Source organism: Anabrus simplex, chromosome 1, assembly GCF_040414725.1.
Source record: "Anabrus simplex isolate iqAnaSimp1 chromosome 1, ASM4041472v1, whole genome shotgun sequence".
NCBI classification, from domain to species: domain Eukaryota; kingdom Metazoa; phylum Arthropoda; class Insecta; order Orthoptera; family Tettigoniidae; genus Anabrus; species Anabrus simplex.
The window spans coordinates 1,778,709,069-1,778,731,382 of record NC_090265.1 but is presented as its reverse complement, the minus strand read 5'-3'; positions in this window follow the sequence as shown (position 1 = coordinate 1,778,731,382).

Below are 22,314 nucleotides of genomic sequence, written 5' to 3'. Positions count from 1 at the left end.
TTTGCCTTTGTTAATGCCGTTGTTTATGTAAATATGTATTATATATGATTGTACAGTTTTTATTGTGTATATTTATGTCCTTTGTAAATATTTATATATCTTTCATTTTAGATTAATATCTGTTGTACATAGCTCGGAACTTTGCAATTCGGCGTTATGCTGTTGCTGATCCTGAGTGAATAAATAAATAAATAAACAAATAAATAAATAAACTATATGAGCGACACTGCTGGTCTGCGTTGCCTGTGATTTTTACCCACTATATGAGGAACACCACGGGATAGTACGAGTCCCTGTGATTAGTACACCTATGCGAGGTGCACCATGGGTTTGCGTTGCCTACGAGTGGCGCCATTATGTGGGAAACACCATAGTTCTGCGTTACCTGCGAGTAGTACCACGAAGTGAGGAACACCGCAAGTATACGTTACTTGTGATTAGTACCGCTAGATGGGAAATACCATGGTTCAATGTTACTAGCGAAAAGTACCATTATGAGGGGCCGTTGACCAGGATTTTGGACACCTTTAGACACCAAACATCATCACTGTTCATCGTCGTCTTTTACGATTCTAGTCACTTGATCGAGTTTGGAATTATTTTTAACTTTCAGTATTGCGAGTTTGATCCGCTGATTATTTTTTAAGTTCATATTTATCCTTTCATTCTTCATCATCACGTTTTGAAATTTTGGTCAGTGGATGAATTTTGGACTTCTAAATTGTCATTACATTTCGTATCGTTAGGGGCCGATGATCTAGATGTTTAAACAACAATCATCATTATCAGAAAAGGTAATGAACTCTCAGAAAAGAACAACATGTAGTTTCGTAAGGTCACATAGTTTTCTGAGACTGGCGCCAAGCTGCAGATAGCAGAAGGTAAGTTGGAAACAACATAAAGTCCTAGACCTTGAACGGTCTAGGTTGCATTAACACGCAGAGCCTTAAACATGGTTAGCTAGCTCGATAGGTGAACTATAACGGTATATCGATAAAGGTGAAGTAATTGCGTAGCGATGCCGAGTTAAGGTGCAGCACTTGCTTTATCTACCTGTACACCTAAGAAGAAACTTGTTCTCCCATTGTCAGGGAAAAAGTAGCTATTTTAAATCATGGGCTTGGAATACAGGGGTCAACAACGCCGTGTATTAGATCTATCTCTTAATCGACATAACTGTGATGTTTGTTTTCTCTAAAAAGGAATGCTTTTGGCGACCAGAATGTAGTGAACTGATCAGGGCTTCTGGTTAAGTCAAACGATCCTTGTCCAGCCTAAGCATCTTGAGCCAGAATTTCCTTACGGTAGGCTGGTCAGTTTCCTACGGTCAACCCACTGTTACTCATGCACACAGGTCCGGTAACCACCCACGCTCACCGCTGTCTAACTGGTTAGAAGCGTTCCGGACTATGAAGTAGAAGGCTCGGAACCGAACCCTACAGGGTATATATTTTTCCCTCGTATTAAAACAGTGTTGACTTGTGTGAATTGAAAACATATTTCCAGTCGATCCAGCACAATTTCTAATACATACCAAATATTATGACCCCTAGGAGTGGTGGTGGTGATTATTGTTTTAAGAGGAAGTGCAACTAGGTAACCATCCTCCTACAATATTAATCAGAGAAAAAAATGGAAGAGGATCGACACTTCGAAAAATGAAGTTATCAGCCAAAGAAAGACAAAGGCCACGAAGGACTTGTAAATGAGACTTCCTAGGCTTCCATACGTAATACCATCGGGGTCGGAAGGGAAGAAGAGTTAACCAAGGAAGGTCAGATAGGAGACATGAAAGGGAGGAGCCTGGCACAAGTGGAAGGAATGCCAGGTCTCAGCAAAGGGCCCCGTGGTCACCAATCTCCAGCACTCAGGGCTAAGAATAGGGATGCCTTACAAGGGAACACCTTTAGAATTGAATGAGACAGCTCATTTTAACCCTGACAATTACACCATACGATTTTCTGACGTGTCGTGCAAATGAATACCATCCAGTACTCATAAGGAAGGGAGAGTTATCCCCTCCACCACCTCTATTCCTTCTTCATTCCGTCTGGTAACTTTAACGGAACTTTAAATAATAGGCTTTGAATGCCACGTCTTCAAGACGTGTGGTGTAACTAAAGCGATATTTATAGACGTGTTACTGTCAGGGTTAATGCCTATTTTCTTCTTTTCTACCGCTATGCCCACACCTGTGGGGTCGCGGGTGAGAACTGCGTCACACATATGTGGATCTGGCCCTGTTTTACGGCCGGATGCCCTTACCGACGCCAACCCTATACGAAGGGATGTAATCACTATTGCGTGTTTCTGTGGTGGTTGGCAGTGTAGTGTGTTGTCTAAATATGAAGAGGAAAGTGCTGGGAAAAGCACGAATACACAGTCCCCTGGCCAGAAGAATTAATCAGAGGCGATTAAAATCCCCGACCCGGCCGGAAATCGAACCCGGGACCCTCTGAACCGAAGACCTCAATTCTGACTATTGAGCCAATGAGTCGGGCTCATTTTAAAGCTTTTATAAGCATGAATTTGAAACATCATTCAAAACATGCCTAAGTTTTAATGAACTATGCAATTGAGAAAATATAATTAGCTTACTCAGATTAACTCCATACAGCGGATTAGCTGTAGGAGCTGTGTTGGCTCAGTTGCTGGCGTTCCGGACTGTGAACAGGAAGACTCGGGACCGAATCTTACAGGGCATATGTTTATCCTTCGTATAAAAACATGTGTCCGCCTCTGTGGTGTAGTGGTTAGCGTGTTTAGCTGCCACCCCCGCAGGCCCGGGCTCGATTCCCGGCTCTGCCACGAAATTTGAAAAGTGGTATGAGGACTGGAACGGGGTCCACTCAGCCTCGGGAGGTCAACTGAGTAGAGGTGGGTTCGATTCCCACCTCAGCCATCCTGGAAGTGGTTTTCCGTGGTTTCCCACTTCTCCTCCAGGCGAATGCCGGGATGGTACCTAACATCAGGCCACGGCCGCTTCCTTCCCTCTTCCTTGCCTATCCCTTCCAATCTTCCCATCCCTCCACAAGGCCCCTATTCAGCATAGCAGGTGAGGCCGCTTGGGCGAGGTACTGGTCATTATCCCCAGTTGTATACCCGACCAAGAGTCTGCAGCTCCAGGACACTGCCCTTGAGGCGGTAGAGGTGGAAAAGCCGACCCTGGAGGGTAAACAGATGATGATGATGATTAAAACAGGTCTTATTTTATATACTCTTTATTTTTTGTTGTATTTCAATAGGTCTACCTCACGCCACGATAGAACTTTACAATAAATTCATACATAATATAAATTGCTTCATTAAAATCCTACTGATTAAACCGTTTGCTAAATAAGCAATAAAACACTTCAGGGCTGCATATACCATGTTCATTAGGCTACATTATGAATGCGAATGTTTTCAGCTCCAAAGAAACGTTCAAACCACAGGAGTTGATCACAGATACTGCAACATATAAAGGCTATGGTTTCAAGAATACTGTACACTGTGCTCTGTCGAAACATGTATTCCTCACATTTATAAATTAGAGTGAAGAGATGGCGTCGAATGACATCAGTAGACGAATAAGTTTGAGTGGTGTCTTTAAAAGTAGGAAATATCACAATATTAATATAAAGTTGGAATTCAAGTGGAGAAATTGGGGCAAATATTCATTCATAGGAAGATGAGTTAGAGATTGGAATAACTTACCAAGGGAGATGTTCAATAAATGTATAATTTCTTTGCAATCATTTAAGAAAATGCTAAGAAAACAACAGGTAGGGAATCTGTCACCTGGGCGACTGCCCTAAATGAGATCAGTAGTGATTGAGTGAAATGTTGGAGAGGGCAAGTCTGTTAATCACTTCATCACCAAACAAAATCGACAATCCTTAATGGTCTACATTTTCTGCACGCAAGTGATGACAAGCTTAACTACCGTTCTTCTGAAGTATGAGCTAATACACACAACTACTCAGAAAAGCGCGTCTGAGGGATTTGTGGTTAATACATTTAACACAAAGCATATCCGCTATTTCAATTAGCTTCACTAATATCAATCGCATAATAATACTACTACAATCCACGAGACATACATAAATTCCATACGGAATGCGGCTATCTGTAAGCCAACTCTAATATGAACTTGAACCACATTTCTTTCTGCTAACAGGGCAAGAAACTTCCTCAGACAATGCAGCACTTTGCAGTGGGTTAAGGCCGAATCGTAACTTCAAGGATTGTTACACAATTTCGCTACCGAGCTCCCACATATCGTAAAACAAGCATAAATACAACGTCAAGTACCAAACGTGACTAACAGGCAGTTAAACAAAATAAAAAGTATGAATGTTCAGAATCCTCCATGCAGCCGTATCAACTTACTGGTTTACGATCGTAAGCACAACGCTTAACAAAATACTTACACAATGCGCAAGGCTTGAATTACCAAACAGAGGTCGTAACACGCGTGCTATTACAACGGCGACAACAAACAGTTTACAGCTGCTGTGCTTTAATATACCGATAAATCTCTGATATTCGCAACAGACTGCTAGCAAATACTAACATTTCAAACCTTCAATGATATATTAAATTGTTAGTCTGAAAAGTACAGTAAATCCAATTAATAATAGTGAAAGAGACTCTGTAGCTCAGGCGGCAGCGCTTCGGCCTCTCACCGCTGGATTCCGTGGTTCAAATCCCGGTCACTCCATGCGAGATTTGTGCTGGACAAAGCAGGGGCGGTTTTTTGCCCGGGTACTCCGGTTTTCCCCGTCATCTTTCATTCCAGCAACACCCTCCAATATCATTTCATTTCGTTTTTCAGTCATTAATCCACAATTATTATTATTATTATTATTATTATTATTATTATTATTATTATTATACAATTAAATTACGTCGCACTGACACAGGTAGGCCTAGATCTTATGGCGACGATGGGGTAGGAAAGGGCTAGGAGTGGCCTTAATAAAGGCACAGCCTCAGCATTTGCCTGGTGTGAAATTGGGAAACCACGTTCAAGGCTGCCGACAGTGGGGTTCGAACCACTATCTCCGGAATGCAAGCACCCAGCTGCACGACCTTAACCGCACAGCCAACTCATTCGGTGTCAGTCATTATGTCATTAATCATTGGCCCAGAGAGTGCAACAGGCTTCTTTTTTTTTAAATTTGCTTTACGTCGCACCGACACAGGTAGGTCTTATGGCGACGATGAGGCAGGAAGTGGCTAGGAGTGGGAAGGAAGCGGCCGTGGCCTTAATTAAGGTACAGCCCGAGCATTTGCCTGGTGTGAAAATGGGAAACCACGGAAAGGAACAGGCTTCGGCAGCCGACATAGTTCCTATCCTCGCCGCTAGATGGGGGCATTTATTTCAATCAATCAATCAATCAATCAATCAATCAATCAATCAATCAATCAATCAATCAATACTGATCTGCATTTAGGGCAGTCGCCCAGGTGGCAGATTCCCTATCTGTTGTTTTCCTAGCCTTTTCCTAAATGATTTCAAAGAAATTGGAAATTTATTGAACATCTCCCTTGGTAAGTTATTCCAATCCCTAACTCCCCTTCCTATACATGAATATTTGCCCCAGTTTGTCCTCTTGAATTCCAACTTTATCTTCATATTGTGATCTTTCCTACTTTTATAAACGCCATTCAAACCTATTCGTCTACTATCATTCCACGCCATCTCTCTCTTACTGAGCAGACCCGGTTGAAACTCGAAACAGACTGTGGATTTTCATTTTCAACAATAGTGAAAATGACTCGAACTTAATTAATGAGGAGCAACTTTACCACGCGAGACTCCCAATATTCGTAAGCGGAGGCGGAGGTCATCTTGGCGAATCAAGGCTCTAAGTCTGACGTGTATGTACCACATGGGAGATCCTTCTATTCTAAAAAGCAAGCTTCTCATTTCACGTGATTTTGATATTGTGATTGTAGTCCGACTCTTTGGTTGAATGATCAGCATTCAAGCTTTCGGTTCAGAGGGTCCCGGGTTCGATTCCCGGCTGGATCGGGGAATTTAATCGCGACTGATTAATTCTACTGGCTCGGGGACTAGGTGTTTGTCCCAACACTCTCCCCTTCATATTGAGACAACACACAACCAACCACCACAGAAGCAATAGTGGACATTCCTCCACATAGGGTAGACGTCAAGAAGGGCATCCGGCCGTAAAACAGGGCCAAATCCACATGTTCGACACTGTTTGAACCCGCGACCCCCGAGGTGCGGGAAGAGCGGTGGTAGTGGAAGAAGAAGAAGATAACGTGATAGTAGGTAGGGAACCTCCAGTGTTCCGTGGAAACCGTACCGCAATCGCCTAGGTGAGCAGCCAGTGACTCACTCAGCTATCACGCTCTCCTTGTTCTATCCTATACTATACTACTACTAATAATAATAATAATAATAATAATAATAATAATAATAATAATAATATTTTAGGCTTTACATCCCTCTAACTACTTTAACGGTTTTCGGAGGCGCCAAGGTGCCGGAATTTAATCCCGCAGGAGTTCATTTACGTCCGCCTCTGTGGTGTAGTGGTTAGAGTGATTAGCTGCCACCCCTGGAGGCCCGAGTTCGATTACCGGCTCTGCCACGAAATTTGAAAAGTGGTACGAGGGCTGGAACGGGGTCCACTCAGCCTCGGGAAGTCAACTGAGTAGAGGAGGGTTCGATTCCCACCTCAGCCATCCTGGAAGTGGTTTTCCGTGGTTTCCCACTTCTCCAGGCAAATGCCGGGATGGTACCTTCCTTCTTCCTTGTCTATCCCTTCCAACATTCCCATCCCCCCCCGCAAGGCCCCTGTTCAGCATATCAGGTGAGGCCGCCTGGGCGAGGTACTGGTCATCCTCCCGAGTCGTATCCCCGATCCAGAGTCTGAAGCTCCAGGACACTGCCTTTGATGCGGTAGAAGTGGGATCCCTCACTGAGTCCGAGGAAGAAAAAAAAAACGATCCTGAAGAGTAAAGAAATAAAGAAGGAGAAGAGTTATTTTACGGCCCAGTAAATCTACCCACACGAGGCTGACGGATCTGAGTACCTTCGAATGCTACCGGACTGAGCCAGGATGGAACCTGCCAAGTTGGGGCCAGAAAGGCAGCGCCTCAAATGTCTGAGCCACTCAACCCGGCATTCTATACTACAAACCAGTCAACTCTTAATTTTCGCTTGTCATCATTTGTGTAGATTTTGGTTTCTGGCAAGCATCACCAGAAAATATAATACCTTATACTGGAATTTTGAAAACGCAATAGTATTCAACACATTCAACAAATAACTTAAAAAACGCTCTGTAACAATTCGATTGCGTCCAGAAGTGAGCATACAATCGTTCTATTTTTAGAACCGAGAATAATGTTAAGTTACCTCCGAAGAGTATATGGACGATCATTTCCATTTGCTGGCGACAGAAAAGGTTATCGTCAATTGCTAAAAGGTCAAATCGCTTTATACGGCCGGCGGAAAGATAAAATCCCTCCTCTCAGAGACCTTCACCACGGACATTGGCTTCACAACTACCTACTCAATGAAAGCTAACGACTGCCCTTTGCTTCTCCTGCCTCTCTCATCCATAATCAAGTAGACGAATTGTTAAGAACAAATTAGAATAAAGTTTCATAAACTACTGTCTAAAATTAGCTTCCCAGCAAGATAAAGGAGCAGACTCCGTACTCAACCTTGACCCAAGATGCGATGTTAAAAGAAATGCTGAAATACACAATTTGAGTCGACTCTGCCGTCACCAACGGTGAATCCAAGATGGGTGAGCCAACACAATCCCTCATATTAGTCATAAAGTCATTTCGAGACGAAATATCTGAGATAGATGTATAAAACTCAAAGTGCATCAGATTCTATCTTCAATAAAGTTTTCATAACTGGTGCATACTGTTTAATTCTTGTGTTAGCAGAATCTGATTACATGATACGGTAAAGTAAACTCGTGTCCTCATCTCGAGGTAGTGCAACTCTTTTCGGGCACACGCCCCATGGAGGCGAGCTGCATGTATCATTTCAAGCACGTACAAGCCTTCCGCCTCTGTTGTTAGTGTGATTAGCTACCACCTCCGGAGGCCCCGGTTCGATTCACGGCTCTGCCACGAAATTTGAAAACTGGTACGATGGCTGGAACGGGGTCCCTTCAGTCTCAGGAGGTCAACTGATTAGACGTGGGTCGATTCCCACCTCACCCATTCAGGAAGTGGTTTTCCGTGGTTTCCCCCACTTCTCCTCCAGGCAAATGCTGGGATGGTACCTAACTTAAGGCCACGGCCGCTTCCTTCCCTCTTCCTTGCCTATCCGTTCCAATATACCCATCACCCCGCGTCTGCATAGCAGGTGAGGCCGCCTGGGCGAGGTACTGTACTTGTCATCCTCCCCAGTTGTATCCCCGACCCAGAGTCTGAAGCTCCAGGACACTGCCCTTGAGGCGGTAGAGGTGGGATCCCTCGCCGAGTTCAAGGGAAAAACCGACCCTGGAGGGTAAACAGATGAACTACTAGAAGAAGAAGAAGACGTTTTATTCATTGTTCTTTCACTTATGTTTTTATGTTTGCATTGTGCTGCTCCATTGTAAATGGATTTTTTATTGCGGAACTCTGTAATTTGGCTTCTCGCTGTTTTGGTTTCCCAAATAAATAAATAAATAAATAAATAAATAAATAAATAAATAAATAAATAAATAAATAAATAAATAAATAAATAAATAAATAAATGTACCATTTTAACCACCTTTCTTAAATCTCTGGCCGTACCGGGAATCGAACCCGGGCCACCAAGCACGGCAACTAAGAGTGCCCGCTAAGGAAGCGCATATTTATTAAAATAACAATCTGCCTTTAAGAATTGATTTTCTTTATTTGTACTGCTTTTACGTCGTATCGGCTCGGACAGGTCTTTTGGCGACGATGGGACAGGACAGGGCTAGGAGTGGGAAGGAAGCAACCGTGGACTTAATGAAGGTACAGCCTCAGCATTTGCTTGGTGTGAAAACGGGAAACCACGTAAAACCATATTTGAGACTGTCGACAGTTCCGCGTTCACCATCTCCGGAATAAAAGCAAACATTACAATAGTCGAAATTGCTAGGAAGGTCGCCTAGATGGCACCACTCAAGGAGGCCTGCAAACTCTGTAGCTGAGGCCGTAGGCTACCAGGTCTGCTCCTAGCAGAAAAAAAACCTCTTTAGATAACGCAGAAAGAGGGAATTTTGATAGGGCCGAAATGTTTAAAACCGAGCTGTGAATTTCCTCAGTCTTCAAAAATCAACTGACCTCAGCCGAGATTGAATCTGTGCCATTAAGCAAACGAAGACAGCTCTCTTTCTACTCGGCTGTCACAGGAACAAACAATCAAATTAACAAGTCGTCAATTTTCATTAATAAAGGGTTGGTAGACTTTTTCCTAGTGCCAAGGCCAATACCAATCAATAACACATCAGTTTACTTAACAGCACCTCGGTCTGCCTGTCACGACAATCAAATATTTTCGCAACATAAAGCGAACTTACTCACTACTTCTTTCCTTCCTGATGGCAACCCTATGTGGGGGAACGTATTCACTATTGTGTGTTTCTGAAGAGGTTGGTGGTGTGATTGTAGTATGCAAACTACAAGAAATAAATTTCATAATGAATCCGTATTGTCAAGACTCACAAGATAGAAGGTCTTAATGGTTGAGTGACCCCTTTACAATACAGTACAATGTTCTCTTTTTTACTTTTTTTTTTAAAGGACATGTTTCGTAATTTCTTTGTGAGACATCTTCAGCCTAAAATATGATGATGATGATAAACACATGAAATTCTTAACACTGAAAAACAATGAAATATCCTAAAATGTGAGTCAAGCTGACTCAATCTGTCGTATGTAAATAGTTTTAGAAACAGTTAATGTTGTTTAAAATTGTCTTAAGACCAATTACTAAATTATGAAAGCCCCATTGAGTTTTGACACTCAAAATAAAAATTACTATGATGATCACAGTGTTCTAAAACCGGAAGTAAATCTTGAAATTAGGTCGATGGCATCTCAAGTTGGAAGCTTGAATAACACTGTATTGTAAAGGTGGAGTCACTCAATCATTGTCCGACTCATTGCCTGAACTGGCCCCGGGTTCGATTCCCGGCCGGGCCGGGGATTTTAACCGTCATTGGTTAATTCCAATGGCCCGGGGGCTGGGTGTTTGTGCTGTCCCCAACATCCCTGCAACTCACACACCACTAACCTACACATGGCAGATGCCGCCCATCCTCATCGAAGAGTCTGCCTTACAAGGGCTGCACTCGGCTAGAAATAGCGAAATTATTATTACACTAAATCATTAAGACCTTCCATCTTGTTGTAGTATGTAAATGTTAACATGTATTAAGACTATCACCCTTATACTTTCTACGGGCTAAGACACACTTTGTTCAGTTGCTGGATCCTGCACCTCGATGCGTACTTGCGGGGTGATTCATATGAATATCTCACAGCCTGTTTCAAGTCATCTGACCGGGTCAGGAATGGAATGAATGAATAAATGAATGAATGAATGAATGAAAGAATGAATGAAGCTCCCATGTAGCAGCGAGGACAGAAACTGTGTCGGCTGCCGAGGCCTGTCGCACTCCTCTGGGGCAATGATTAATGACTGACAGATGAAATGAAATGATACTGGAGATTGTTGCTGGAATGAACGACGATAGGAAAACCTGAGTACAAGGAGAGAAAAATGTCCCACCTCCGGGATTTGAACCATAGAACCCAGCGGTGTAAGCGCATTGCTGCTTGAGCCACGGAGACTCATCAGTGATTCACTTACAATACCCTAGAAACACCAACACTTACTTATGGGCGCAAGACTTAGAATACTTATAGAAGACACGTTAAAATGCCTGGAATAAATATCACCAGCAGAAGCATTCTTAATAGTAAAATGCCTGGGTCCGCCTCTGTTGTGTTCTGGTTAGCGTGGTCAGCTGCCACCCCCAGAGGGCCGGGTGCTATTTCGTGGCAGAGCCAGGAATCGAACCCGGGCCTCCGGGGGTGGCAGCTAATCACACTAACCACCACACCACAGAGGCGGTCAGGCAGTTTCTAACAAACGAATACACAGGGCCAGTGTCTGAAAAAATGTCCCTAGCCCACTCCATACATCACCATTAATAACATCGAACTGAAAGGCATCCTTTTTAATAGTTTAAATCCTATAGTCTAATAGAAACACACATGTACCGAGCTAGCTATCTACGCGGTGCCAATCGTTTTCATTCGGTAGATGATGAGTTCGAACTCCCCTGTCAAAAGCTCACCAGGTAACCTCAAGGCCACGGCCGGCCCAAGCGTTTTTCTTTTTTTTGCTAGTGGCTTTACGTCGCACCGACACACATAGGTCTTATGGCGACCATGGGACAGGAAAGGCTTAGGGGTTGGAAGGAACCGGCCGTGACCTTAATTAAGGTACAGCCCCAGTATTTGCCTGGTGTGAAAAAGGGAAACCACAAAAAATCATCTTCAGGGCTGCTGACAGTGGGATTCGAACCCACTATCTCTCGGATGCAAGCTCACAGCCGCGCGCTCCTAACCGCACGGGCAACTCGCCCGGTAGGACCGAGTGTATCAGACTAGTGATGGAATAATCGAATACAAAATAATCGCTCATTAGATTATTCGATTGTATTTCCCATTCGATTATTTTTCGGTTATTCATTCGAATGAATGAGGCAATCGTATAGTGAACATTTTTTTCCATCCGATTATTTTTTCGAATAAGGCAATCGAATAGTGAACTTTTGCATTCAATTTTTTTTTCGATTATTCATTCGAAGCTCCATTCGAAACAATTAGGCAATGGAATAGTGAACTTTTCCATTCGATTATTTTTTGATTATTCATTCGAAACTCCATTCGAAACAATTAGGCAATCGAATAGTGAACTTTTCCTCTCGATTAATTTTCAATTATTCACTCGAAACTCCATTCGAAACAATTAGGCAATCGAATAGCGAACTTTTCCATTCGATTATTTCTTCTATTATTCATTCAGAACTGCATTCGAATGAATGAGGCAACTGAACAGTGAATGTTTTCGAAATAATCGAATGGAAAGAGATGTTAGTAAGACAGTTAATTCGCTCATTTAGTTTCAACATTTGGAGATACATTACGAAAAAGGCGTAATTCTATTTTTCTAATAAGAGTTCATCTATTCGGCTTATTTCAATTGATTATCCATCCGACATACTTAAACCGAAAAACTGATTCCTGACGCATCCGAATATTCTACGCGATACAACTGAATGATATTTGAAACTCATTCGATTATTAAAAGTATTCAATTATTCCATCACTATATCAGACTTCTTCTCCAATTATTTCTATGTTACGAACACCGAGAAAACTATGGTTTTCCTGGAGAAGCACCATTCTGCGAAGAATTAATTATAGAACAGAGGCGGCACGAATTTGTGAATAGTAACGTTTCGCAACTGCGCTGATAAATTAAACATAAAATACGTTTTAAAAATGAGGTAAAATAAAATTTTTGACGCAGAATGTTAGATGTTGTCAGCTAGTTATGAGCAAGTAATGAGGAGTGATCCAGCCCCTTGGGTAGCCCAATGCGTGAGTCTGCACTTGGAATGGCTCCCCAGAGACTTGCAAGTCCACAGAATATATTAAATGTATTTTGTGAATGTACCGCTACCATTAATGTCCCGTGTGCTATTGTAGGCGTGGTCCGTCATTAGGTAACTAATGTTATTTGCCTGATATAATGGCTCGCAGGCACGAACATAAGACCGAAGGAAAAACGTATTCTCGTGAGAATGGAAGAACTGTCATGAAAAGAGAAATGACTCCCTAAAACATTATTTAATGAACCCCGGATTCTACTTTTTAGAATGTTTGTGGAGAGTAACTTAGAAGATGGATAGCAGACAATGTTATGAATGTAAATGGGATAAAAAGTTAAGTTGTACGTTTCACCATCAAGAAAAGTCTGATTGGTTTTAATCATTGTGTTGATGGGGTGATAGTACCTCATGGGAAACACTGGGTTTTTTTAAATTGGCTTTACGACGCGCCGACACAGATAGGTCTTATGGCGATGATGGGATAGAAAATGCCTAGGAATGGGAAGGAAGCGGCCGTGGCCTTAATTAAGGTACAGCCCCAGCATTTGCCTGGAGTGAAAATGGGAAACAACGGAAAACCATCTTCAGGGATGCCGACAGTGGGGCTCGAACCCACTATCGCCCGGATGCGAGCTCACAGCTGCGCGCCCTTAACCGCACGGCCAATTCGTCCGGTAGGGGAACACTGTAAATACGAAGGTGTTAATACAAGGAATGATCAATAGGGGTAAACATATTAACGCGGTTATTAAGAATGGTTACAGATCTCTTCACGTGGTTATGAGAGTATTTAGGGATTGTAGGAATGTTGTAAAGGAGAGGGCGTATAAGTCTCTAGTAAGACCGCAGTTAGAGTACGGCTCTAGTGTATGGGACCCTCACCACGACTACTTGATACGAGAACAGGGAAAAATTCGGAGCAAAGCAGCACGGTTTGTTCTAGGTGACTTCCGACCAAGAAGTAGTATTACGAAAATGATGCAAACTTTGTGCCGGCAAGACTTGGGAGTAAGGAGACGAGCTGCTCGACTATGTGGTATGTTTCGAGCTGTCAGTGGAGAGCTGGAGTGGAATGACATTAGAAGACGCATAAACTTGAGTGGAGCTTTTAAAAGTGGGAATTCAAGAAGACAGATTGGGGCAAATATTCATTTATAGGACAAGGAGTAAGGGATTGGAATAAATTATCAAGGAAAATGTTCGATAAATTTCGAAGTTCCTTGAGAATGTTTAATAGGTTGACAACTGATAGGGGATCCGTCACCTTGGCGACAACCCTAAATGCAGATCATTGATGGATTGAATGATTAATTGATTGATTGATTGATTGATTGATTGATTGATGTACTGTAATCTGTATGTGTGCATGGGTGGTACAGTTATGAAAGTGATGATAATGGGGATTGTTTTACGGGACAAATCATTGAAGTAATATGGCATAAGTATCACAACAGAGCCGAGTTTGAAGTCTAGACTCCATATAAAAATAATAACCGAACGCCTATACATTAATCACGTCATGACTGGAAGTTTACATCGTAAATAATTTGAGCAATATTTATGGAATGAGAGATAATACATACTTTACAGGATTATTAATAAATCCGATCATTGAACTCTACATCATGTACACCACACGACTACACTTTGAAGAATTCCATATAAGTAGTACAACTTCATGTTAGAGTTCAAGAGGAACTGTGAAAATCCTTGACCTTGGAAATGAGAGCCAATGTCACGTCAAGATCACAAGAATAGCTCAAAGCAACACGTCTCGCACACAGTCCCAGTTTTATTTACATGTAACACAACCGCAACTGACCACAGACAAGGAAATGTCCTTTAACCTGGGAAGTAGTCATGGATCTTATGTTAGTTCAACATCCCACCTCATCATTACGATGGAGGAATCCTAATAGCTATATCGAGGAAGTGATTTCTCAATCATAATCATTTTATATTATCCTACAGACAAGTTCACAGACTTTCCTTTCATTAGTGATTAAAGGGGGCACACAATGGCCTCGGAAAGTTTTCTCAGAACCTACTGAAGTTCGGCGATTTGTACTGACCATTTATGAATGTCTTGGCCCGTAACCGAAAGGACTGATTTTTTAAAAAAGTTTTTAATTCGTGATTTTTGTGAATATCTATATTTTTAAATATACTCAGGTTTCTGTCAGACTATTAGCTCATGGTTCCCACGACCGATCCAGTATAAGAATACAAAGAACTTCAACCAATCAACAGCTGTCTAGCGCAACAATTCCATCGTTTTCGGTTCATCACGATCATTTTCTTGTACCTAGATGAACTTGTTTATAAATAAATAAATAAATAAATAAATAAATAAATGTCTGTGAGGTCATCAGCCCAGAGGCTGGTAGGATCCTCAAATAGCACCACCAAAGGTTATGCGGTTATAAGGAAACCGCAAAAACCAATGGCAGCACCAAAATGAGGCGTACTAGGCAAGACGAGGAGTGAGGTAGTTTTCCATTGCTTTCCTCACTGGGTCAGAAAGTGCTATTGCAGCACGACTGACCCTATGAGCAACACCTTTCATAACACTCAGATGCACTAGTCGTGCTCTGAATGTCAATACTCAGCACCACCCATACCCCAGCAGCGTCCATAATGTCACAGCCATGGGTGAGACTGGGACTTCGGTGGAAGCTACACTTTGCTCTGGCCTGTGCCAAGGGATGGATACAGAAGTACTGTATCCATCAAGAAATGGCAGCAGGCAACAATAAATAAATAAATAAATAAATAAATAAATAAATAAATAAATAAATAAATAAATAAATAAATAAATAAATAAATAAATAAATAAATAAATAAATAAATAGGCCTATTTCAGAAAGGGGAACTTAGAGCACATTCAGTAATACGCTTGTCCACAGTCCAGACAATCAACAGGACCCAATTATTGTGTTAATCTGATGACGACACCGACATATTGAGAGACAGCCACACAGAGTTTAAATCCAAAATAATATATATATATATATATATATATATATATATATATATATATATATATATATATACAGTACAAATGTATTCTACACTGGTTACAAAGTGGAATCGGTATATATACACGTGCTGAAAGTTGTGTTCTCTGTACAGGTTATAGTATTTACGTACTTTCTTTCTTTCTTTCTTAACCAGTTTACCCTCCAGGGTTGGTTTTCTCTCGGACTCAGCGAGGGACTCCACCTCTACCGCCTCAAGGGCAGTGTCCTGGAGCGTGAGACTTTGGGTCGGGGATACAACTGGGCAGGAGGACCCGTGCTCGCCCAGGCGGTCTCGCCTGCTACGCTGAACATGGGCCTTGTGGCGGAGGGGTGGGGGGGGGGAGATTGGAAGGGATAGAGGAAGAGGGAAGGAAGCGGCTAGGGCCTTAGGTTAGGTACCATCCCAGCATTTGCCTGGCGGAGAAATGGGAAAACCACTTCGAGGATGACTGAGACGGGATTCAAACCCCACTCTACTCAGTTGACTTAACGAGGCTGAGTGGATTCCGTTCCAACCCTCACACCACTTTTAAAATGTCGTGGCAGAGCCAGGAATCGAAACCGGGCCTCCTAGCATATGTCACCATTCACACGAAACAGACAGCGGTATACATAAATGATACAAATATCCTAAATTTAAAAGGTGGAATTATTCTTTACGTTGATGATACAGTACAAATGTATTCTACACTGGTTACAAAGTCGACTCGGTAATCAATATGCAAAGAAGACATAATAGCAATAAACAAGTGACTCATAATCGATAAATTAACTACGAATGTCAATAAAACTAAATATATGATAATAAATAAGCTGAGTATAAAAACTGTTAATCATTCAAAGATATATATTAATAACACAAGGTTATCAGTGTATGTGCATTAGTGTTACTAAGGAGAGACCTATTCCATAACAGCGCTTGTGTGCGAGTGATACTAAAGGTTGTTGGAAACATAAAACTATACTGACCAACCTAAACAAAGTTAAGTTACCTTAAGTTCTATACACTTACAATATTTCTCGATTTAATGAACTGAATTACATTAGTTTAAAAATGCTGAGTTTGTAAACAAACGTGCGTGTCAGTATTTCATTTAATTTGCTGAGTTCGTAAAAAAAAAAAAAACGTACACTGATGTAAACAACGCGATGGACCCAGTTCACCACTTTATAAACGTGATTATATAATACGATTAGTTCCATTTAAAACACAGAAATAGGCAATGTCGATCACTTTAAATATTTGGGTCTAATAATAGATCAAGATCTAAGGTGGGTAGAGCATGTTGATCAATATGTGAAAAAGACAGCTCCGGTATCTGGGCTTAGTCCACAGAAAAGTTCTACTCACAGTATTATTACTCACTCATTCACAGTCACCTAAACGTAGTTTGGTCTCGTTGCAGAAAAACATGAACTTCATGAACTTATGGTAATACAAAATAGAGCAATCAGAAATATCTATAATCTTCCTTTCGACACACACACACTCTCGAGTTCTATACGCTAATAGTAAAATTATGCCTTCATCTACGTGCACTGCTTTTAGATCATCAATATTAATTCACAAAATTAAACTAAACAGTGTCCTGCACGATAGTAACTACACTTTAAATTCAGACATTCATGATTACAACACATAACAAACAGGTGACATACAGCAGCTCTCTTTCAAATACACTCATATTAGAATGGAAACTGTTGTTTTAAGTTCTCAACCATTCAATCATATACTGTAATCATCTTCCAAGAGATGTAAAATCAATTTCTAAGCTGTCATCTTTCAAACTGAAATTAAAGAAATCAGTCCTAAGTAAGTAGACGAATGCTTTGAGAAGACTTTTTGTAATTGTAACGTAAAGGAAATATTGGAATATTTAGAGTAACGTTCATTATAAGAAATGTATTTATTTACAGTCAATGTATACATATTATATTAATTTTAGACGCTAAACAAACTGTATTGTATAATTCCTGTATGTGAGCCTTTGGCTCGTTGGAATGAATTAATAAAGATTTTTTTTTTTTTTTAATGTCCGCATGCAGACTTAAAGAATTTAAGAATTCCTGACGGCAGCTGGAAGTGAATTCCAAAGCCGTGACCCAGCCACAACGAAGAATCTATTAGACATTAAAGAGTGGGCGACGGGAAGAGCAAGGAAAGTGCCAGATCTAGTGTTATAATTATGGAATGAGGATAATAAATGGAATTTTGAAGAGATTTATTTGGATAGAGTTCGATATATCAACGTAACTATATGAATCTCTTGTCGCCTGCCGGGTTTCATCCAGGAAAGAGCTCTGTAGCTAGGGGTTGTGTGAGCATCATAACTCAAGTTGAAAGAAAATTGAAGACCAGAGTCGAACCGACCATCTCCCGAATGCGAGCCAACAGCTACACGGCCCAAACCGCGCAGCCAACTCGCTCGGTCCAAAGGATTAAAGATTCCGTAAAACTCTTACAGCAGTTTTAAAAAAACCCACTGATTAAGCCCACATGAAACTAATCTGACGACTAAGTGCGCTGGCTTTCTGTACCCATGCAGCGGGTTCGATCAGGGCTACAGGTATGCCCTGTAGTATTTGAAGATTCTCAAATACGCCAGACTCCAGAGGGTAAATATACCGACACGTAAAATAATTAATGTGGGGCAAAATTCTGGCACCACGGCGTCTCCGAAAACTGTACAATTGTTACTCAATGCCTGAAAGAAGGGTGTGAGGTTATGAATTCAGTTCAAAGTACGAATAACACCACGTTTTATAGCGAATGCCACAGAATGACTGATAGGTGGCTTCCAGCGTGTGTCAGGTGTAAGGCACGGAAGTTGAGTAGTGGGTTTTATTAGTCTTTTATTGCCTTTTTCGGTGTTTCTTGGATGTTTGGTCCTAGTTTAGGTTTCTTTTCGGTCTAAACGGCTTATATTGCGCCTTCACCTTGTTTCGACTACATTTTTACTAGCCATTCTCAATTAGAAGTGGCTGTCTGTCCGAGGCGGTAAAAGCGTGCTCGGTTCGATCGGAAGGACGTGGGTTCGAATCCCCATCAGGAATTCGTAAACTTTAAGAAACGAGATTTCCACTTCCGGAGGTGCACATGGCCCTGAGGTTCACGCAGCCTACACCAAAAACGAGTACCAGGTTAATTCCTGAGGGTAAAGGCATCCGGGCGTGGAGCTAACCAGTCTACCCCATCAAGTGCCGAGGTTACGGATAGTAGAAGCCTTTATATTCCACCCCTCCAAGGGCCTTCATGGACTGTACGGAGATGACTTTGCTTTGCTTTTATTCTCAATTCATCCATCACCTCTTAAACATAATTTCTCTAGTAAATACATATATTTGAAACGAAACGAAATGAAAAAATGAAACAAACTAGTTCTTGCAAAAAAAAAGCAACAGAAGTATCAAATTATGTGCAAGATACGTGAAATATTGAGAAAAGAAAATTTTGATGTGTGTGTGTTTGAAGAGGAAGATTTAACTTGCTTCAAGTATGAACGCTAAGCATCCGTTGATGTGGAGAGACGTTTCTCGATGATTCTCAACGTGCTGTCTGAAAACAGACGATCCTTTACAGCTAAGAACCTGGAGATGAATACTGTCATATATAGCTGAGCCAACTGACGTAAGGTCTCTGAATTCCAATTTCTGTAACCCCAGTGTGGTTGAGCCAAATATGATTCAAGTTATACTAACTTCAATGTCTTTCTACAGGTTGTGGGTTAACTGAATTCATTCCAGGAGGAAAAAATATATATTTCATACTAAATTCTTTAACAAACCCGTAATTCCTTTCTTTAAATTTTGTTAATCTAAAAATATAAACTGCCTGAAATAAGTAGTATTTCCCTCGTATACTTTTGCACTGTAGGCTAAGTTGCAAACCACCAGAATTTTGCATTTTTAAAATGTTATATTCCTTTAGTAAATACGTAATTGAAACCAAAATTATGAATGAATTTGGATCACACTTAACGTCCTTTTTGCCAGTCTTAGGTCCTTTTTCGGATGTTTTTAGTTATTTCTTTCTATAAGTCTTTTTAGGGACTTTATAGATCTTCAACTTTCGAGCTGGGCACAAGTGGAATACATTTATCTGGAAATTAGCAGTTCTTGAGTCTTTCAAATTAGATTATCAGCGATAACCAAATGCAGCAAGCAGTAAAATACTTGTTTCGATAATTTTTGTAGTTTAATATTCAACTTTCGAGCTAGGCACAAGTGGAATACATTTATCTGGAAATTAGGAATTCTTGGAGTTTTTCAAATTAGATTATCAGCGACAACCAAATGGAGCAAGCAGTAAAATACTTGTTTCGATAATTTTTGTAGTTTAATCTTCACATTTCGACCCCTTTGAAAGAATCATAAAAGGTGCGGAGTGGACCGAAGTACCAGTGTTGCCAACTTAGCGGATTCTCCGCTAATTCTGGCGGAATTAGAAGACTGTCGGAAGAGAAATATATCACTTAGCGGACAGCGGATTTTTTGTGGCGAAATTCCAGATTTATTATAGCGGAATTTAGTGTTTTATCCATTTTACTCTTTTTCTTAAATTTGTACTCCAGTCTGTCTTCGAGCTATTCTGAATTTCTTGTCAGGGGCTAGCAGTCACATGAGGAAAACATGTTATTTGGATTTGATGTTATGAGATCGTGGTATCATAAATCTGTAATGCGTGGGGAAAGAGTGGACGAATGACGACAGATAATGACTGTGAGAGAGTAGCATTTATATTTATGCTATGAAGAAGACCGTTTAATGAACTGGCCTGTTCTGTGTGTGACCCTTGAGTTAGTGGATTCACCTAGTTTGCACCTGGCAGTAAAACGCCTTCAAGGCGAATTGGCCGTACGGTTAGGGGGGCGCGGCTGTGAGTTTGCATCCGGGAGATAGTGGGTTCAAATCCCACTGTCGGCAGCCCTGAAGATGGATTTCCGTGGTTTCCCATTTTCACACCCGGCAAATGTTGGGGCTGTACCTAAATTAAGTCCACAGCCGCTTCCTTCCAACTCCTAGGCCTTTCCTATCCCATCGTCGCCATAAGACCTATCTGTGTCGGTGCGACGTAAAGCCACTAGCAAAATTTAAAAAAAAGACACATACTTGTACTATTATTGTTGTTATTATTATTATTGCTCATTATTTAAGATCGGATTTCTTGACGGAATTTTAGCGGATTTTTAGTAGTATTTAGCGGATATTGAAAATATAAGTTGGCAACACTGCGAAGGAGGTCTGTTTTGCGACGAACTTTGCTATACGGGAGTGAAAGCTGGGTTGACTCCGGATATCTTATTCATAAGTTAGAAGTATCAGACATGGAAGCCTGGTAACATAGCAGGTGGGGTGCGTGATGATGCGTGAGCTCCAAAGCAAGTCCATATATGGATTAAAACTGAAGAAGTTTTTACTTACTAAATAGTCTGGAGAGTTCTTTCCCATAAATCCAACATACCTGGAAAAAGAGAATTCCAAAATTAGAACCATGATTTTAGTATCAACAAAGAATACAGATGTAATACAGATTTATATTTAACTCTCCATCCAAGAGTGATGTACAGTGCTAGAAATAGGTAATGGCCTATCTCTTGTAGTCGCAAAAGTTAGTCCCATGGCGCACGTAACAAAAGGTGTTACAGCCACCACGTGGAGGTGATTTTACACTAAAGCTACGCATAATTTTGGTATACCCACTCCTACTAGCATGGTTAGCCTCTGTTGGAGAGACCTAGTAGTAACCCAGTACACTGTCTCCTGGTATGGGCGAGAACAATAATTTTGTTACTGTCATTGATCTGTCTCAGTCTTATCCTTGGCTTTGACAATATGAAAGTGACTGAGGTATGAGCGATGCTAGTGATGCCATTCCTTATGCAGCCAGTCCCTGCTAAGAATGGTGTGAAAATGTTGCTACTGCATGCATTTCAGTAGGCTTGGCAGACTGGTATGTATAGGCAAATACAGTAGAGACAATACGCGACACTCAGCGAGATATCGAGGGACAGCTGTTAGAGCTCTCTCTAGCGGATGGACCTGAGAACTACTGATTCTGTCATAAGGGCACGTGTATTTGTGTGTGGAGTTTTTGGTGTTATTTATGCGTTTTCTGTGAGTTGACATAATAAAATAGTAGCAGGCGTCATTCCTTGATATCTCCTCTCAGCATGAGGGGAAAGGTATGTGCTGTGTTTGGCTGCAGTAACTATGCAGTAGAGAAGAATGCGCGGTCTTTCTTTCGTTTACCTCGTGACAAGAAAATGTAAGTAATATTGTGTTTGCATATATATTCTTCCAGTGACAAAGATATTTTTATAGTACTTCATAATCTCCTGACCTGCTCGACCCATATTTTAACTGGCTTAAAATATAATACGCATATTTTATTGTATAGTGCAGCTGTTAACCTTCAATACCGATGTGTTGTTGTAGGTGTGATCTGTGGGTTTTGAAATCTCACAGAAGTGATTTGGATAAGGTATACAAGAAAGCAGGGACGTTACGCTTATATAAGAATTAAGAGGAAAATTGTCCTGCTTTTAAATGGTAATTCATTGCATCACGTGTATAAGGAATGTGCCGACATTTTTATTGACAAGTGTCTTAATGTGATGATAAAATGTTTTTTAAACGAGAAAAAAGACAAATATAACCGTAAACGTTCA